Genomic DNA, 20,082 nt, shown 5'->3' on the forward strand with positions numbered 1-20,082 from the left:
TTCTGCCTTGATGACGTTATTGACAGCAAAGAGTTTTATTAGCTTAAAAACTATTAAATTCCAGGTAGGCCTTTGGGGATTTTTATTTGTTTATGTCAATTGGTTAAAGCTGAAAGTTTCAAGCTGTGGTTGAAGGAAACAGTCTTGGTAACATTTAAATATGGATTATTTGGGGGCATACAAATCTTGGTGCATTTAAATTTATTCCAAAGAGAATAATTCTATGGGAGCAATTAAGTAGATATACAAAACCAATATAATGTTGAACTGTATTCATATAGTCCTCAAATACAAGGAATTCTGTAGATCTTCAACTCAAATTCTGTAGATGGCAGAAGTCCAGAGTAGCACACATCAAATGCTGGAGCAACTCAGCAGGTCAGGCAGCATCTATAAACGGTCACTATTTCAGGCCAAGACCTGTCATCAGCACTGGTAAGGAAGGGGGTAAGAAGCTAGGACAAGAAGGTGGGTGGGACGGGGGGGGGGGGAGTAGAAGCTGGAAGCCAGGTGAGGGGGAAGGTCAGTGAGGGAGGGGGTGAAGTGAGAAGCTGGGAGGTGATAGGTGGAAAAGACAAAGGCCTGAGGAAGGAGGAATCTGAGAGGAGAGTGTGGATCAGGGAAGTAAGTGAAAAGGAGGGGCACCAGAGGGAGGTGATACGCAGCTGAGGAGAAGGGAAAGGGTAAGAGTGGAGTAAAAATGGGTCATGATAAAAGAGAGAAGGGATAAGGGGGAATAAATTACCAGAAGTTTGAGAATTCAATGTTCATGCCTCCCGGTTGGAGGCCAACCAGATGGAATATGAAGTGTAGCTCCTCCAATCTAAGAGTGGCCTCTTCATAGTCCTTCTTATGTAGAGGAAGTTACACAGTAAAGGAGGATTTGGCAAACTTGGGAACTACTGGGAATCTACTTTGAAAATTTTGTAGGTGTCTTAAATGATGCAGAGTACACATTTATGTGTACGTGTGGTTAAAAACATGCAAGTTAAATGGTAACAGGGGATTTCATGGCACCAGGGAATATTGCAGGGTAGAAAGAGGCTACACAACTCATTATGACAGCATGAAGTTTTTGAAGTGTTGCCCAATTCACCTCACCTTTTCCCCATAAAGCTGCTACCGGATCTAATTCAAGGTTCAAAGTACATTTATTATCAAAGTATGTATGTGGTATACAAACCTGAGATTTGTCTTCTCCAGGCAGCAACGAAACAAAGAAAATCATGGAACCTGTCCAAAGAAAAGCAACAACCCCCCACTCGCAAAAAAAAACTGCGCAGACGGCAACAGAAACATCAAACCCCACCTCCCACATGCAAAAAAAAATTCTGCAAACAGAAGAAAGCACCCCAAAGCAAAAAAAAATAATGCACATACTTGATAACTAACAGAACAAACTGATGCACGAGGAAATCGGCAGACGCTGGAAATTCAAGCAGCACACACAGAATGCTGGTGAACGCAGCAGGCCAGGCAGCCTCTATAGGAAGAGGTACAGTCGACATTTCGGGCCCAGACTCTTTGTCAGAACAAACTGATAGTTGTTTTTTCAGATTGGAGCCACTGCTTCTCTGAAAATTCCAGTGATCCCCAGAGTTCTCAACTAATCTCTTGGCTAAATGGCAAGAGGGTTGCTGTCCAATCAGCAAAGGTTAAATTTTCTTCTCTTAAGTCATGTACTGGTCAAGACAAATAAATTTGGTAAAGTCAGTGAATTACTTAACAAAACAGACTTCAGAGGTGACAAGTTCAATAATAAGGAGCAGACTGGGCTGGAAGGCAGCATCTATGGAAAGAGAAACTGTTAATGTTTTAGGACCAGGACCTGTGATCAGTTCTGACAAAGAGTCCCGGACCTGAATTGCTAACTGTTCCTCTTTTCACAAATACTGCTCGATATGCTGAGTATTTCCAGAATTCTCTCTTTTATCTTTATATAAGTATAATCACATATACTTGCGGGTGAGATCTATAAGTGTAACAGATATCTACTGAAGTGTATCAGGCTTTCTTTACTGTGCAACAGTTTGACCATTTGTTTGTGTATTCTTTATTAAACATAGAACATAGAGCATAGAAGAGCATAGAGAAGGAACGGGCCACTTGGCCCACAATGTTGTGCCGATCAGCTAAAAAGCAAATCAAAAACACTCAAACACTCATCCCTTCCACCTGTACAATGTCGGTATCCCTCCATCTTCCTTACATCCATGTGACTATCGCATGCCTCTTAAAAGCCTCTAATGTATTTGTCTCTACCACCATACAAGACAGCGCATTCCAGGCATCCATGGCACTCTGAGTGAAAAACCTGCCCCTCACATCCCCTTTGAACCTACCCCCTCTCACCCGATTGGCCAGCCACAGCAGAACAAGTTAAAGAGACTAAGACTTGGAAGAGAGCCACGAGCAAGTTTAAAGATATTTCTCCACTCTAGGTCTGCACTGGTGTCATCATTCAAAGAAATCTAAGTTGAAGGGTTGATGGGGGCAGGAAAGATGCTCAATATGACTGACTGAAGATAAAAGTGGGAAAAAGCCAACATCCTCTGGCTGTGATAGAGCACACTGACGACAAAAAAAAAGAGAAAACTAGAGAAATAGATGAGTGGGAAAAATGAGTTAACCAAGCTACCATTAACTGAACTTGCCAGGGGCTTGTTTCTATATCTATTACTTTGTACATTGTGGGAAAAAGATTTTTTAATCTCTGTTTTGCTTCAGGCTCATCAAGTTTGTACTCATGTCCCCTTGTTCTATGACCTCTACGTTGACTAACCTACATCTTTTATCATTTCAAAGGCATCTTTTAACAACTTAAAAGCATGATTATGGACACACCATGAATGATCTTTTCCTATCGCAGCCCCACGGCAATAAAGAATATTAGCGTAAGTTTAAAGGCTAGCATTACTTTAAAATGAGCTTCAGTTTCAAAGCAGTAGTGCTACTTCATTACTTAGTAGTACAATACCTCACAAACTAATGACCTGCTCATATCAGCAACCTCCTGCCTCTCTGTGGAAGACAGTGTGCTTCCAATGTTGACCTCATGCTCATCTCAGAACTTCAGTGGAATCAGGTAATCATTAATCCCAAAGAACAGCCTAAGGAGGAGGAGGATGAGAAGTTCAGTACCCCAACTCGTGTGCTACAGATCATTTTCTCCTTCACCTTCTAACCTCCTCCAGATCCACAACCCTTTGAAAACTCCTGCCCTCTAATCCTGGGTCTATGCATAGCCCAAATTTTCTTCACCCCATCATTTACATCCATGCCTTCGACCACCAAAATCCATAGTTCTGAAATCCCTGACCCTCACTTCCATTGACATTCTTCAAAACCTACTGTACCTATTTGTCTAAGCTTTTCATCTTGTCCTGGTATTTCCTTGTTTGATGATGCTTTCATGAAATATTTTACACCATTTTCTGTGTTGAGGTTGATACATTAATGCAATCTGTTTTCATGGGCCAAATATCTTTCAATGTCTTCAGTCCAAGAGAACTTCATAAGCAAAGGAGTTTCCACAAAGTGTAGTAGTTCAGATAATGACTGTACATTAGCCTATTTGGATTCTGGAAGTTCCCACAAAGAAAAAGGCAATGATTAGATTTTACTTTGAAAGAAACAGTTGTTTTAAGAATATTAACAAAGATATTTCTTTGCAACACACATCAAAGTTGCTGGTGAACGCAGCAGGCCAAGCAGCATCTATAGGAAGAGGCGCAGTCAACGTTTCAGGCCGAGACCCTTCGTCAGGACTATACCTGTTGTTTGCGTTTAAAAAGATATTTCTTTGTTGTTTTTAAATAAATACTAGCTTACTAAATTGTTAGGCTGATCATGGCAAACGTTGAAGATAGAACATTGTAGCATAGTACAGGCCCCTTGGCCCAAGATGCTGTGCCGTCCTTTTAACCCACTTTAAGATCAATCTAACCTTCCCTCCCACATAGCCTTCCATATTTTTTTAACCATGTGCCTATCTAAGAGTATCTTAAATGTCTCTAATGTATCTGCCTCTAGTGTACCCCTGGCAGCACATTCAATGCACCCACCATTCTCGGTGTAAAAAGCCTGAAATATCCTGTTCAGCCCGAAACGTTGACTGTTTATTCATTTCCATAGATGCTGCCTGACCTGCTGAGTTCCTCCAGCATTTCGTGTGTCTTGCCCCTGACATCCCCCTTATACTTTCCTCCAATCACATTTACAATTTTCTCCCCTCATATTAGCCATTTCCGCCCTGGGAAAATGTCTCTGGCTGTCCACTCTGCTTACACCGCTTATCATTTTACACACCTCTATCAAGTCACCTCTCATCCTCCTTCACTCCAAAGAGAAAAGCACTGCAGGATGGATGTGGATACTATAAAGAGAATGCAGAGGAGATTTACAAGGATGTTACCCGGATTGGAGAGCATGCCCTATGAGAATAGGTTGAGTGAACTTGGCCTTTTTTCCTTGGAGCGATGGAGGATGAGAGATGACCTAAAAGAGGTGTATAAAATGATGAGAGGCATTGATCATGCGGATAGCCAGAGGCTTTTTCCCAGGGCTGAAATGGCTAACATGAGGGGGCATAGTTTTAAGATGCTTGGAAGTAGGTACAAGGGGGATGTCAGAGTTAAGTTTTTCACACAGAGAGTGGTGGGTATGTGGAATGCACTGCCAGTGAAGGTGGTGGAGGCGGATACAATAGGGTCTTTTAAGAGCCTCTTAGATAGGTACATGGAGCTTAGAAAAACAGAGGGCTATGCAGTAGGGAAATTCTAGGCAGTTTCTAGAGTTTCATGGTCAGCACAACATTGTGGGCTGAAGGGCCTGTAATATGCTGTAGATTTCTATGTTGCTATGTTACTAGTTCACTTAACCTATCCTCATATGACATGCTGTCTAATCCAGGCAGCATCCTGGTGAACCTCCTCTGCACCCTCTCCAATCCTTCCCAATCCTTCATCTTATGAGGGAACCAAAGCTGACGTTGTACAACATTAATTTTGTGTTACACTGAACTGTTGACTTAAATTTCATGCCTATGTCTCTTTAAGATTTGAAACCATCAGCTGACTCCGTGACAGTAAGTGTGCCCACAGAAACAGTAGCCCTCCAATTCCACTGTCATAGTATTACAATTAACGTCTACATTTTGGACACGACTAGGCCACACGGTTGCATAGCAGTTAGTGTGATGTTATTGCAGCTCAGGACGTTTCAAAGTTTGGAGTTCATTCTGGTGTCACCTATAAGGTGTTTGTACGTTCTCTCTGAGAGCATGTGGGTTTCCTCCGGGTGCCGTGGTTTCCTCTCGCAGTCAAAAGATGTATTAGTTAATAGGTTAACTGTAAATTGTCCTGCGATTAGGGTAGTGTTAAATAGGTGGGTTGCTGAGCGATGCAGTTTGTTAGGCTGGTAGGGCCTACTCCACATGGTATTGCCAAATAAATAAATAAAATTGGGGAAAACTAGCGAGGATTTGAAACACAAGAAATCCTGCAGATGCTGGAAATCCAAAGCAATGTATGCAAAATGCTGGAAGAACTCAGCAGGTCAGGCAGCGTCTATGGAAATGAGAAGTTGATGTTTTGGGCCGAGACCCTTCTTCAGGCCGAAAGGAAGGGGGAAGATGCCAGAATAAAAAGGTTGGGGGAGAAGAAGAAGGATAGTTAGAAGGTGATAGGTGATGCCAGGTGGGTGGGGAAGGTAAAGTGCTGGAGAGAAAGGAATCTGATAGGAGAGGAGAGTGGACCATTGAGAAAGGGGAGAGGTTATAAGCAAGTGAGAAGAGTGGGGAATAGAAGAAGAGGGGAGGGGGAGGAAAAATCGATGTTCACGCCATCAGGTTGGATGATTACCCAGATGGAATATAAAGTGTTTCTCCTCCACCCTGAGTGTGGCCTCATCATGGCACAAGAGGAGGCCATGGACTGACATGACGGAATGGGAAATAAAATGTTTGGCCACCAGGAAGTTCCACTTTTGGTAGAAAGAGCAGAGGTGCTTGACGAAGCAGTCCCCAAGTTTACAATGGGTCTGACCAATAGCCCGTCGGTGGCACCAGATACAATAGATGACCCCAACAGATTCACAGGTGAACTGTTGCCTCACTAGGACTCTTACTCTTTATTCAGTTAGAGAGTATGATGATACAGAGTTTTGACAAATCCCAGTTCAAACTTTTATGCACGCTGTTGAATACCTTGCTTAGTGGCTCTGGTAGGTCTCCACTTGGGTGGGGAGCTGGAAGGAAGTGCACAGAACAAGAGGAGAAACACAGACAGGTGTTACTCATTTTTAGACATGCTGCCTCATCATAAATGCAAAGATTATTTGTTGTGTTTGAAAATGTTCCGAGCTCTGTGGCATTTTTATTAAAATACTAGATTGATGAGGGTGGTTTATAGAAACTGAGTAAATACTGCAAGGCAGGCTGCTGCTAATTTGTATCATTTCTCACATAAAGACTGTGCCATTCATCTGAATAACTGACTCTTTGGCTTCTGTACGAGCAGGTTACAAATTTCCACTACTGTTACTGTGGAAGTTGCCCAACTGATTTCCCTTCAAAATAGTATAACTATAATTTTAAAATTGTGCCCTTTTGTTTTCGACTTCACCAGCGGAAACTTTTTCTGTTTATCCACCCTGTGAAAAGCCTTAATCATTTTAAATTCCCAATTAGATCACCCTTCAAACTTCAAGATTCAAGAGAACATGCCAAGTTTGTGCAGAATGACCTCAGAGTTTAACACTCCTGTGACATTCTACTGATTATATGCAATACCCTTTTCATACTTTGGCATGCTAAGTTAAAGTGAGTGTGACCGAGATTTCCTAACTGAATGTAACTGCAAACAGATCACAGATTGTGGGCATTTAAACAGAATGCAAAAGGTGTGTATCTCTTCAGTAGGATTTTGCATGTCGTTGAGACTTTAGTTCAGTGGTACATTGCACACTCTAATGTGGAACTAGGCAACACAAAAAGAACATGAATTTATAGAGCATTTTCTAAGAGCTTGATATACTCCACAGATCATTATAACCAATTAAGTTTTTTTTCAATGGTAGGAACAGTTGGAATTTAAAGAAACATTAGATTAGATTAGATTAGATTCAACTTTATTGTCATTGTGCTGAGTACAGATACAAAGCCAATGAAATGCATTTAGCATCTGACCAGAAATGCAAAGAATGGTGTTATTTACAAAATAACTGCGAATTTAAAAAAGTGCTACAGTGCACAAATTTAAAAGTACTGAGACAGTACAATATAGATGCAATACTGCTTAGCGCTGTGATGAGAGGTTCAGCGGTGTCACAGCCTCAGGGAAGAAGCTCTTCCTGTGCCTGCTGATGTGGGAGCGGAGGCTCCTGTAGCACCTACCGGCTGGGAGGAGAGTAAAAAGTCCATGGTTAGGGTGAAATGCATCCCTGATAATGCTTTTCGCCCTGCCCAGGCAGCGTTCATGGTAGATGTTCTCAATGGTGTGCAATTGGGTGCCGATAATCCGCTGGGCAGTTTTCACCACACGCTGGAGTGCTTTGCGGTCCGATACTGGACAATTGCCATACCACACTGAGATGCAGTTGGTGAGTATGCTCTCAATGGTACAGCAGTAAAAGTCTGTCAGTATCCTGGGACAGAGGTGAGCTTTCTTCATGCTCCATTTCTTCATGTCAGCTATCATAGACAGAAATGTGACAGCGAACACATTTTTATAGTTATGTTGATTGAGTACTTAAATATTGGCTAGAAATCAGTAGAGAATCCCAATGCCCTTCTCCAAAAAAGCATCAGCCTATTATGGCAGATGGAGTGAGAATTTTCATCTGAAAGGTATTAGTTCCTTGATTATGGTGTGTATGGTGGATACTGTACATGATTGAACCAGATTATCTGAACTGGCAATTGCCAATTACTGACAATATTGTTGGGAATGGGTGGCTTGCTGATGGCTAAGCTGGTCAGTTTCTGACTTGCCGTTCAAAGACACAGCCAATTCCTAAACATGCCATTGGAAGTTGGGAGCTCTTCATAAGTGGACCCATCAAGAATAATTCTGCTCCATTGAGAGTTATTGAAGAAATTGTTCGGCCAAGTGGCAGGAAGCCTTTAGTTTAGTTGGATGCTGGCCATTTCCAGAGTCTGTACCTCTACTCTCAATTAGGCACGGAAGCGAGGAGCATGAGAATGAAGTGAATTCTGTAAATACTGTTTGCCTGTACAATATTTTGCTCAAACTGCCTGCCAACTAGACAAGTTTGGGCAAACAATTGTACGGACATGCAAGATAGGAGATAGAAATTGATCCTAATAACACGTAAAATACTTTTTGACTCCTGCTTGCCTTCTCAGCCAATGTGAGTATAACATTTCACCCCACCACAAAAAAAAGGGAGAAGATTGGGATGATATTAACAGCGTAGCAGTTAGCACAACACTTTACGGTACCAGCGACCCAGGTTCAATTCCTGCCGCTGCCTGCAAGGAGTTTGTACGTTCCCCCCACGACCGCGTGGGTTTCCTCCCGCAGTCGAAAGATGTACCAGTCGGTAGGTTAATTGGTCATTGTTGAGTTTCCCATGATTAGGTAGGGTTAAACCGGAAGTTGCTGTGAGGAGCGGCTCAAAAGGCTGGAAGGGCTTACTCCGTGCTGTAACTAAATGAGTAACCGATTATCTGTGAGAGAAAGGAAGAGATCGAGAGCAGGTCACATGGCCTTCCTCTGGATGAAGGGTAATTGGTTTGGAGTATAGTGGGGATCAAGCTCACGAACTCAGGGTCACCTCTGTCTCCCGAGCAGCAAACACTGTGGCTGTGACTGTGAGGCTGACGTCGAAGCAGACTGTCCAGATGCCTGTAAATAAATGGTAGTGGAGCGAGTAGCATCAGTTCAGTGTGGACAGTGATACCATGAGCCGTCTATTTAGCAGCATGTTTCACTTTTGCTAGGTTCTGGGCCGAGGGAAGATACCTTCTGGGAGGAGACTGGGGAAGCATAACCCGGAAGCGAGTGAAAGGACAATATCTGGAATAGACTCATGGTTGGATCATCACAACATTATGGATATTTCTACCCACAGTGATATCCAACAGTGCTGAGGCCGTGAATCATTGCTCTTATGCTGGTAATGTGCCACAAACATACGTCTGATGGAAATGCACCTGTACAAACAGAATATCGTCCACAAAACAACATGCTTCTGGCGCTCAATAGCCCAATAAGTAGATTATTATCTGCCGCTGTTAAAATAGACCATGCAGCCCTGGGTCTGTAGTGAGTAGCCAATGGTGTCCAGATTGGAAAGCCCGAGCTGTAATAGTGTCACGCTAACCCCTACACTACCGTGGTGTCCGACAGTGGTCCCTGAAGGGATACGGAGAGATAAAGGTCGATAAGGATACTGGAGGTAATTTCTCCCATTTTCATGACGGAAAGGGTGTGGGGACTTTGGAAAATTTCCAATACTGAGAATGGTCTGCACTTTGACTCTGCGTGCCGTGATTAGGTTAGGGATAGTCAGGTTTGTCGATTATTTCTAACGCAGTGTGCCTCAAAGGGCCGGAAGAGTCTACTCAGAATCAGAATCCTTTATTATCGTCAAGTATGTGGACCCATACAGGGAATTTGATGCCGGTTTCCCTGAGCTCTCGCTGTACAGAATCAAAAAGCAAACAAAACAATAGTGCAAATAATCGTGAACTATATACAATGAGGTATACCTGTGTATGTACAGGTGGACTTGGTTTGTATCGCTAAATAAATAAAATATTTGTGGTGCTGGTGGTGGTAGGGGGTGGGGTTATGAAGAGGGCCTCAGGGGTAAGAGTTAGGTCAACCAATTTCCCAGTCCAGGCCTGGTGATCCTCTTGAAAAAATGTTCATTTCTGGATGTCTAATTGGGATCAATAGTGCCACCCTTCAAGGTCAGAGTTGAATAATTTCCAGAAGAATGGTCACTCAAGTGAGCTGCCATAGGACCAGCACAGGGAGCAGAGGTGGACCAGGCCGGCCGGTGGTGTAGTGGCATCCACACCGGCCCCCTGGGTTTGAGTCCGGCCGGCTCTTTGCACGCTTTCCACGCATGCTGCGTCGAGCATCGGGACGGCAACTCGGCCCCGTAAATAAGGAGCGGTAAGGTCGCTGCCCACTACGCCATGAGGCGCGGAGAGAAGCAAAAAAAAGAGTAAGAAGTGGACTACTTCATAAAGGAGCCACCTGCACACACTGTTAGTGCCATGCCCTAGAACCCCCGGTTCCCGCATCTCCTCCTGATCTAAAACAGAATCCACAAAACCGGAGTGGAAAACAGCTCCTGTGGGATTGGGCCTCAAATAAAGCGGCAATGCGTTCAGAAGAGAAATAGCAAAACAAATATCACAGGAACACAATTATCGGGTCACCTTGCTTTATTGATTATGGCTTTACAGTTTGGTACCGTACCGAAGTCCAGTTGTTCCAATGGATTCAAAGCAGAGAAAAGAAGGTGACACTTGGCTCTCTGTACATTACTTTCCAGGTAAAAGAACAATTTATTTCCTACAAATAAAAAGGGCAGCCAAAGTTAACTTTAAAATAATCATACTACAATAGAACAGGTTTTCAGTTATTGATGAATGTGAATACCTACACTGCTATTCTGACTCATCGCCAGTAAAATCTGAGCTATTTCAGCCTTCAGAACATAATAAATGAATTGATGTCAGGGAAGGCAGATTGACAATGGGCTGCAGCTGAAATTAGGAATGAGGTGAAAATATCATTTATACCATCAGCAGGCAATGTTATAAAGAACAGCTCCTTCTAGGGCCTCAAGCTTGTAAAGCTTAAAAAAGGAATTGGGAGTGGTAGAGTAGCATGGTGGTTAGCTTTAAAGTACCAGTGACCAATGTTCCCTTTAAGGTGGGCGCGTGTGCGCACACACACATCTTTTGCTACTAACACAGAAAGGAAATCAAACTGCACACAAAAGGTTGTCACCCTCTACCTCATTGGCATGTTAGGTACTTTTCATGATTGTACACAATCATTAGATTATGAGGACACACAGTCCTCTTTTATTGTCATTTAGTAATGCATGCATTAAGAAATGATACAATATTCCTCCAGTGTGATATCACAAAACACAGGACAGACCAAGACTGAAAAACTAACAAAAACCACATAATTATAACATATAGTTACGACAGTGCAACAATACCATAACTTGATGAAGAACAGGCCGTGAGCACAGTAAAAAAGTTCAAAGTCTCTCGAAAGTCCCACATCTCACGCAGACGGGAGAAGGAAGAAAACTCTCCCTGCCATGCCCGACCACAGTCCAGCTCTGAGTCGTCTGAAAACTTTGAGCCTCCGATCAGCTCTCCGACACCGAGTACCGAACACCATCTCTGCCCCCAGCCTCAGTCACCAGCAGCAGGCAAAGCCGGGGATTTTGCGGCCTTCCCTCTGGAGATTCTCGATCGCACAGTAGCGGCGGCAGCGAACCGGGCATTTCAGAAATTTCTCCAGATGTTCCTCTGTGCTTCTCACATCTGTCTCCATCAAATCAGAATTGTGCACGGCCCCTATTTAACAAATACGATATCGTTTCACTGGAGAGCTGCGCACGCTGTGTCATGCCGCCATCTTCTCCTCCCACCTCATATTTCCTTTTCTGGTTTCTGATGTGGACAGTGTTGACAATGTGGAGCTTGTGACGATTTGTCTGCAGATTTTAGAACTAGCTTATTTATACCATTTTTATTGAAGAAATTATTGACTCACTATGTCGAATTCCAAAAGCTCTGTTGAGAAAATCCTTCATTACCCGCTACAGGCCTGCTATGTATGTTTTGTGAGAGTGCAGATGAGCGAGAGCAAAAACAATCAAATCTAGAGGAGATCAAAGTTCTTGACACTGTTTTGCTAGCTGTTAAAATGAATACCTCTAGATATATAAAATTCAGTGCGCATGTGTTGTTGTCACTGGGCAAGAAATTGCTCAGCAGAAGATTTTCCTACACACTGATCATTGCAAGTTAAAGGGAACGTTGCCAGCGACCTGGGTTCATTTCCCACTGCAACCCGTAAGGAGTTTGTACATTCCCCTGGTTTCCACCCACAGTCCAAAGATGTACCAGTTGGAAGATTAATCAGTCATTGTAAATCATCCGGTGATTAGGCTAGGGTTAAATTGAGGGTTGCAGGTAGGCACGGCTCAAAGGGTCACTCTGCACTGCATCTTAATAAATAAATCTCAGAGCACTCCCAGTTCTTTAACGAAGTACATGGGCACTGCCACTGGCTGACAATAGCTGATATCGGATGATTGGAATTGGTACTGTGATGGAGAAGTAGTAGGATTACTCAAGCAGTCATTGTAAAAGGCGCAGGTGGGGGAAACGGTAAAGGAAAAAGTTTGAGGCTTGGATCAGTTGAGCTATAATTTGCGGGTACAGTAGAGATGGGAAATGGTGATGAGAAGGCTTGACAAGCTGCCTGGTGATTTAAAGAGGATGCCAATATCAGAGCACATTGTGTGATGCAGATTCAGGATTTATTGTTGAGAAAAGTGCAGACTGTTTAACCACAATGGAACAAAAGATTCTGGCACCAACTGTACTTTGTGTTTACCAAGGAACTCATTGGGGGGGGGGGGTGGGAGGTTTGACATCCTCTACTTTATTTGACATAGAACCTCACATGCTACTCAGTGAATCAGAAAGTACATAGCTCTGCTCAAACAGAAGTATAGAGGACAACCTACCACTATCCTAAGCCAAGCCAAAACTGACTGTGCGGAGCTGCCCCATTGCTGCAGATAATATTCTGCACAAGATTAATGCTCAGAAGCTTTGCCAAATCCCAACTTCCTCCAACGCATCTTCAACAGAAAGTTCCGAGGTCCAGGATCTCTGAGCTGATTATTGACAATGAAATGCTGTTTATCCCACAACCTGTTTCCTGGCCCCTCCATTCCCACATTTGCTAAATCTCACTGTGGTCTGTGTCATCTATTTCTGAGCTCATCACAGATCTGAAAACCTGGATACTAAAGAGAACTTCATATTAACATAGAATCTATCACAGCTCCAAATATCTCACAATACTTAACAAACAATAAAGTTTTATCAATATAAAGTAGAAAGGATTCCAGTCAATTGTCTTACAGTAAACTCTCAGAGACAGTAATAAGATGCCAGTCATCTGGTTAGGTGATATTTGTAATCCAGGACTTTGGGAAATGCTCTTCAAAGGATCTTATGGAATAGCTTTATTTGTTGCATGTACATCAAAACACAGAAACTCACTGAAGTGTCCGAGGATTGTGTTGCAGGCAGCCCACAAGTGTCACACCACCTTCAGCGTCAACATAGCATGCACAGCATTGGAATGAGGTTCACCTGAGAAAGCAAATCTAGTGCCTCATTCAAAAAGTGGCACCTCCAACAGCACCAGACTTCTTCCTCAATGCAGAAGCATTCCTGCCTAGGTCAGTGTGTTTGTGTCTCAAGAGTGGCCCTGACCCCACAGGGACGTGTGCTATGAAGTGCAGCTTGCCTGGACAAAACAGCAGCTACCAATGCTTCCAGAGTGGACACGAGAAGCAGACGTTGAGTTACAGAATCTCTGGCCCTCTTGTTTTCAGCCTTTTTACCACCCAGAAGTGTTTTCCACTGAAGAGCCTCATGGTAATGCAGCACTTACTGCATCACTTTACAGCACCGGCGATCTCTGATCGGGGTTCAATTCCCGCCACTGCCTGTAAGGAATTTATATGTTCTCCCCGTGATCACGCGGGTTTCCTCTGGGTGCTCTAGTTTCTTCCCACATTCCAAAGACGTACTGGTTTGGGTTGGGGCTCGCGAGTCGTGGGCGTGCTGTGTCGGCTGCAGAAGTGTGGCAATTCTTGCAGGCTGACCCAGCCCAATCCTTGCATAAATGAAGCAAATCTCTTTAAATGGACCAAGTTGAGAAACCCTGTTGAATTCTCCTTCAACTTATTCCTCAACTCATGACACTGTAACCATATTCCTATCATTATGTTGGCTGGGGATGGGTAACCCACTGTAGATTGGAGATACAGATACTTCTTTGGGCCTTTTCCATGCTGAACTTCAGATCATATTTTTATAAAATATCAAACTATCAATAGGCAACACAGGCAAAATGCTGGAAGAACTCAGCAGGCTAGGCAGCATCTATAGAAAAGAGTACAATCAATGTTTCAGGCTGAAACATTGACTGTACTCTTTTCCATAGATGTTGCCTGGCCTGCTGAGTTCCTCCAGCATTTTGTGTGTGTTGCTTGGATTTCCAGCATCTGCAGATCTTCTCTTGTTGTGTTTGGAAACTATCAACAGAATTATGTTTTCTGGAGCATGGTAACTCAGGGCAACCTGCTCCCTGAAGATCCACTCATAACGTCTATCATAATCTTTCTATTGTTTCACCTTGTTCTACCTCAATGCACTGTGTACTTGATTCTGTACGAACAGTATTCAAGACAAGCCTTTCACCGCATTTCAGTACATAAGACACTAACAAACCAATTCCAATTCGAATATTGAAGAATTGTTTGGAGTTTGCCACATGCTCTGTTGGTCAGGGCCCTCCTTAGGGAATGGGATAAGCAGATGGGTCTGACAACTGGATATTGGATGAACTGAGGAGCTACTGGCCAGGTTGAATTGCAAATGACTGGAGATGTCAGCTTCTTCAGGTGATCAATGATCTTCATGGAACCACTGAAGATGATCATTTAAAACTTAAAACTATTTTTTTTTTAAATTGCCTCCAACTTGAGGTTTAATACAGAGACAGCCTGAATGTTTGGCCTATCTCTGTATTAAACCTTATGGTGGTGGTGGTTAACTCTAATTCACAACTCTTCTCTCCGAAGCCTTAAAGCTACCTTGGCATCAGAGTGGGATGGTTGTTCAGTATCTGAGTGTTAATTACAGGGTACATGGGTTGTACCTCTGGGCTCAGTTGTAATGTGTCATGCTAGCATTTCTCTCTACTTTGGTCTCCTTCAGTTTCCCGTGTTTTTCTTTCTTTTTGCTGATTGACGGGTGGGTGATATGTTACTTTTTGCATGGGGGTTGGTTTGGGGATTTGGGGTCTGATGATCTTGTTGTTATTTATCCGTGGGGGCAATCTGTTATTTTTTTCGTGTGAGAGAGGGGTTTGGGGGTTTGTTGTTTTGGCTGCCGTTTTCTGGGTGGGCGATCGTTTAATTTTTGTGCGGGGAGTGTTGGGGATTTGGGATTTGTGAGTTTTGTTTCTTTTTTTGTGCGGGTGGGAGCTGATGCCTTTTCTTTCAACAACTTTCATAGTTTTTATGTATTTTAGTGACTATTCAGAGAAGACAAATCTCAGAGTTTTATCCTGAGTGCATGCTTTGATAATAAAATGAACCTTTGAACCTTTTGTTTAAAACACTATCCAATTTTTTCCATCTCTGAGACTACTAGTCGTAACTTGTGACCAACTTCCTCACTGGTGAGACAGAGTGCAGATTTCCATAATGTGAATTGGTTATGTTATTGATGGACTAGGGAGCACTGTTACACAGGCTGCATTGATTATAATGTGATTATGACTGGGAAAACCTGTTTTAATCTGTGCTTTGGAGGCAACTAAAGCCTGTTCTGCTATAATGAGGTTTTAATGAAGGTTCCTTAGGAATGTAACTAGCATATTATTGCAAAGTTACTTAGTTACAGTTGCAGCATGAAGATTTATGCTGAGATTATAGTGCAATTCTGGAGGCGGGCTGCATTGTCAGAGGTGCCATATTTCAGATTAGCCGTCTTTTCTCTCAGATACTAAAGATCAATGGATCTATCAAAAGGTATGGGATGCCAAGGAAAATATTTTTTTTACAACCAGTCAAAAGGTTGTTTATCCTTCAACTAACTGCTGTATAGGCAAGTTTGCTTCAGGCAAATTATTTCTTGGAAGTCCTTGGAAAAGCAAAAGAAAACGCTGATGTTGGAAATCTGAAATAAAAACAAAATAAGTGAAGATAGTCAGCAGGACACTACCTAACTTGCTGAGTTTCTCCAGTATTCTGTGGTTTTATTTCCTGTGGTTCCTTTATTAGAGCAGCAACCAAACTTTAAAATGCATCATTGGTTGTAAAGCACCCTGTTGGGAAATGCAGATCTCTGTCACTTCCATCCTTTAATGCATAATGTGGGGTTCTAATTTATATGGGCATGTCCTAGAATGTGCAAGAATTTGGTAACTTTAACGGGCTATTCACCCATTCAGCCCCTCAAGTCATATACTGCTATCCACTTATATTCTTTCCCCATATCCCTTAATATCTCAGCTTAATATTTTTTCTTAATTTCCTATTTTAGACAGCTTACTTCCAATTTTTACTAATTTGTGCCCATGTGTTCCCAGAGTCGGAATCATGTTTATTGTCACTGACATTTGTTCGTTACGTGCCGTGTCATATGACATAGGCGATCATGGTCTTTCCATGACCACGATTCTCCTTGGCAAATTTTTCTACAGAAGTTCTTTGCCGTTACTGTTTAGCCTGGTTGATAGTTTAACTTTTACTCTACCTATGGATATGTTATCTTGATTATTTTGATGTATTTTTCTCTGTTGTTGATTTTCAATAATAATTAATAAAAAGATTTTTTTTTAAAAGTTCTTTGCCGTTACCTTCTTCTGGGCTGTGTCTTTACAAGACAGGTGACCCCAGCCATTATCAATACTCTTCAGAGATTGTCTGCTGGGGTCAGTGGAGGCATAACCAGGACTTGTGATAGTCACCAATGTTAGTCATGAAATTTGGTGTTTGGGGCAGCAGTACCATGCAGGCAGAACAAGTTACTATAAGTTACAATAAATAAACAGTGAAAAAGAGGAATTGTGAGATGGTTGTTCATAAGTTCATAGACCATTCAGAAATCTAATGGCAGAGGGGAAGAAGCTGTTCCTGAAAGGTTGAGTGTGAGTCTCCAGGTAGTGCATCTCCTCCCTGATGGTAGTAATGAGAAGGCATGTCCTGGATGATCAATGGCCTTAATGATGGATGCTGCCTTTTGAAGATATCCTTGATGATGGGAGGACCATGTCCATGATGGAGCTGGCTGAGTCTACTCGACTCTGAACTTTGCTCCAAAAGATTGGTCTTCAAAGGCCACTATTATCCCAGACAAGCTAAGTAGGGGAAAGTGTGCTTTACTGTCTACCCTATCTGTTCCTTTCAAAGTTTTGTCCCTAATGTCATGAATATACAAGTGTAACGTTCAGTTATATTGGCTCGTATATGTCTAGGGGAAATCCCACCCAGCACCTGCCTCAACGCTTCCCACAGAGTCGGTTTCCGCCCGAATCAATCCCAAACATCAATCATCAGCCAGCACACCCAGTATGTTTTACCAAGTACACTTTATAGATATTACTAAGTCTATGACATTAATATAAATTTGATACAGAAAAGGGAGTAATGAAAAAAAAGGCGCCAAGACTTATCAAAGTCCAAATTCTTCGTGCGCAACAGTTGGAGCTCAATCAATTCCTGACGACCACCCGGATCCTGTCAACTCACGGCTCAAGACCACCCAGAGTGATCGACCGGAGCCTTTCCGCACGTCCGCCGTCCTCCCCGTCTCTCCTCCGACTCCCCGTCAAAACCCCGTCCGCCGTCCTCTCTGTCTCTCCTCCGACTCCCCGCCAAAAACCCCGTCCCCAGTCATATGAGACAGCATTATCATCCGAAAAAAAAATGATACATGACCATTGGCTAGTAGCACCCTGCTGTCTGTATTAACCCAAGCAACTATCTAGCTAGAGACTTTCTCAGCATTTAACATAACAAAGAAGCATTCCCCAGTATAACATAACAAAGAAGCCACTTTAAATTTAACATACAAAAAAGAAAGACCCCGTACACAAGGTAATCAACGTGGTGCATTTAGCTAATGACTGATTAGTCATTTCACAATGCCGCAAGGTTTTTTTTTGACAAACACCAAGCGTCCAGTCTTGGCTGCAATCCCCCAAACCAATAGGTTCCTTGCATGAAGAAGCACAAACGCAGTCGGCACCGTAGCCAGAGTACTCCTGTGTTCTTCATGCTTCCAGCCAAGGCAAGTTATTAAATAACCCTTAAGATCTATTAGGCAACCCATCACTGGGCAATTGATATACTTAGTGTGCAGACAGTAATTCATAGGTCAGCACTGACCTGGAACTCAATCTCTGAAATACATTGTGTCTTCTTGTGTAACAAATTGTAGCTTAAACAGGATCCACCTGTAGCTCAGTGCTGGCACTGGGTTGGATTAATGCCACTGTAATTAATGATGGAGTCTGGCCAACATTCTCTTTCACTTGTATTCCCAATTCTAACTGCCAAGTTGTTCTGTACTGCTGTAATGCATCATGTCCTTCACCATTAATAGATCCTCATATCTCCACAACCCTCCCCTCCACCACCACAAATCCCATTCTACATCTCCGACGAGTATACTTTATTATTTAACTGTGGGAGCAGGCTTTTCATCTCAACATGTCTTTGTCCATATTAATGTTCTTTCACCCTTCTTCATTTTAAACCACAATCATACCCCTTCTATTCCTATTTCTGTTCTTTGTGCATTTAGTTCCCCACTGAATATATTCATAGAAGTCACTGCAATGGCTCCCACTGGGAGCAACCTTCACCTTCCCATTACTCTTTTGGTGAAGACATTTCTTGTGAATAGATTTAGTGATTATTTTATATGTTGGTCTGCACAATGTTGTCACTTAGCTTTAACAAGTGTAACTCTCTTCAAAAAGAGCTGGGGATAGAAAGCAGGAAACGAGGCCAGTTAGCCTAACATCTGTTGTAGGGAAATGGGACTTGGAATATTCAAGGTAATCAGTCAACATGTGAAAGGGATATCATGTTTGACCAATTTACTGGAGTTCTTTGGAGAAGTACCCAGCATGTAGATCTTTCTTAAGAGCACACTCTGTCAGTAACCTGACTTAGTGCCACACACAATTTATATACATACATTTATATCACACAACCGAACCTCCAATCTCATCTCGTTGACTGGAACACCTGATTCCAATGCATTTTTTTTGAACCTAGACTGTGATTGTTTAAATGGTGTACTCAGCATTGGCAAGTAGTACAATTGTTTGGATGTTATTAGTTGAGGCAGATTGTGTCTGTCTATTATTGTGACTTAAATGAAGACCACATTTTATAATGTGTATAGTAATACACATGTCAGGCTGCTGTTTATTGATTACACTGTGTTCAACACAATCATACCCAGTGGTTCATCTTAGCGTAACTTCGGCTTTGCATTTCTGTCCAACCATAATAAACCTTCAGTTCCAGTGCTTATGAATTGTCTATCTAATATCTTAAAAATATCGAAAACTCTACCTACAGCATCCTTTGAGGTAGAGTTCAAAGACTCACGACCTTTGAGAGAGAAAAAAAATCATCACAACTCTCTCTCGAATATTATTTCCAAAAAGTGACTCCCCACAAAAACAAAATCTCTTTTCCATCAACCTATCAAAACTCATCAGGAACATAGAACCTTGCAATATGGTACAGGCCCTTTGGCTCATGACGTTGTGCCGACCTCTTAACCTACTCTAAGATCAATCCATCTTTCCCTTCTGCATAGACCTTCACCTTTTTTATCATCCATGTGCCTATCTAGAAGTATCTTCAATGTCCCGAATGTATCCAGCTCTACCGCCACCCCTGACAGGGTGTTCCACACTTTCACCTCTCTCTGTGTGAAAAAGCTTACCTGTGACATCCCTCCTATACGTCCTCCACTTAGCTTAAAATTATATGTTTCACTATATATTTCAATCAAGCTACTCAAACTTTCCTAATGTCCAACAGATACCAACTGAGCCTGTCCAATCTTTCCCCTCAGGACAACTTGCCTGTACCAGGTATCTGTTTAGTAAACCTTCTCTGAAATGCTTTCAACATACTGACATCCTTACTAAAGTAAAACCAATACTGCTTGCAGTATTCCACATGTCGCTTCACCATTTCGTATCCCAGCACTTTTTATTTGGTTCTGCTAACCTG

This window comes from Mobula hypostoma, chromosome 24, assembly GCF_963921235.1.
Source record: "Mobula hypostoma chromosome 24, sMobHyp1.1, whole genome shotgun sequence".
NCBI classification, from domain to species: Eukaryota; Metazoa; Chordata; class Chondrichthyes; order Myliobatiformes; family Myliobatidae; genus Mobula; species Mobula hypostoma.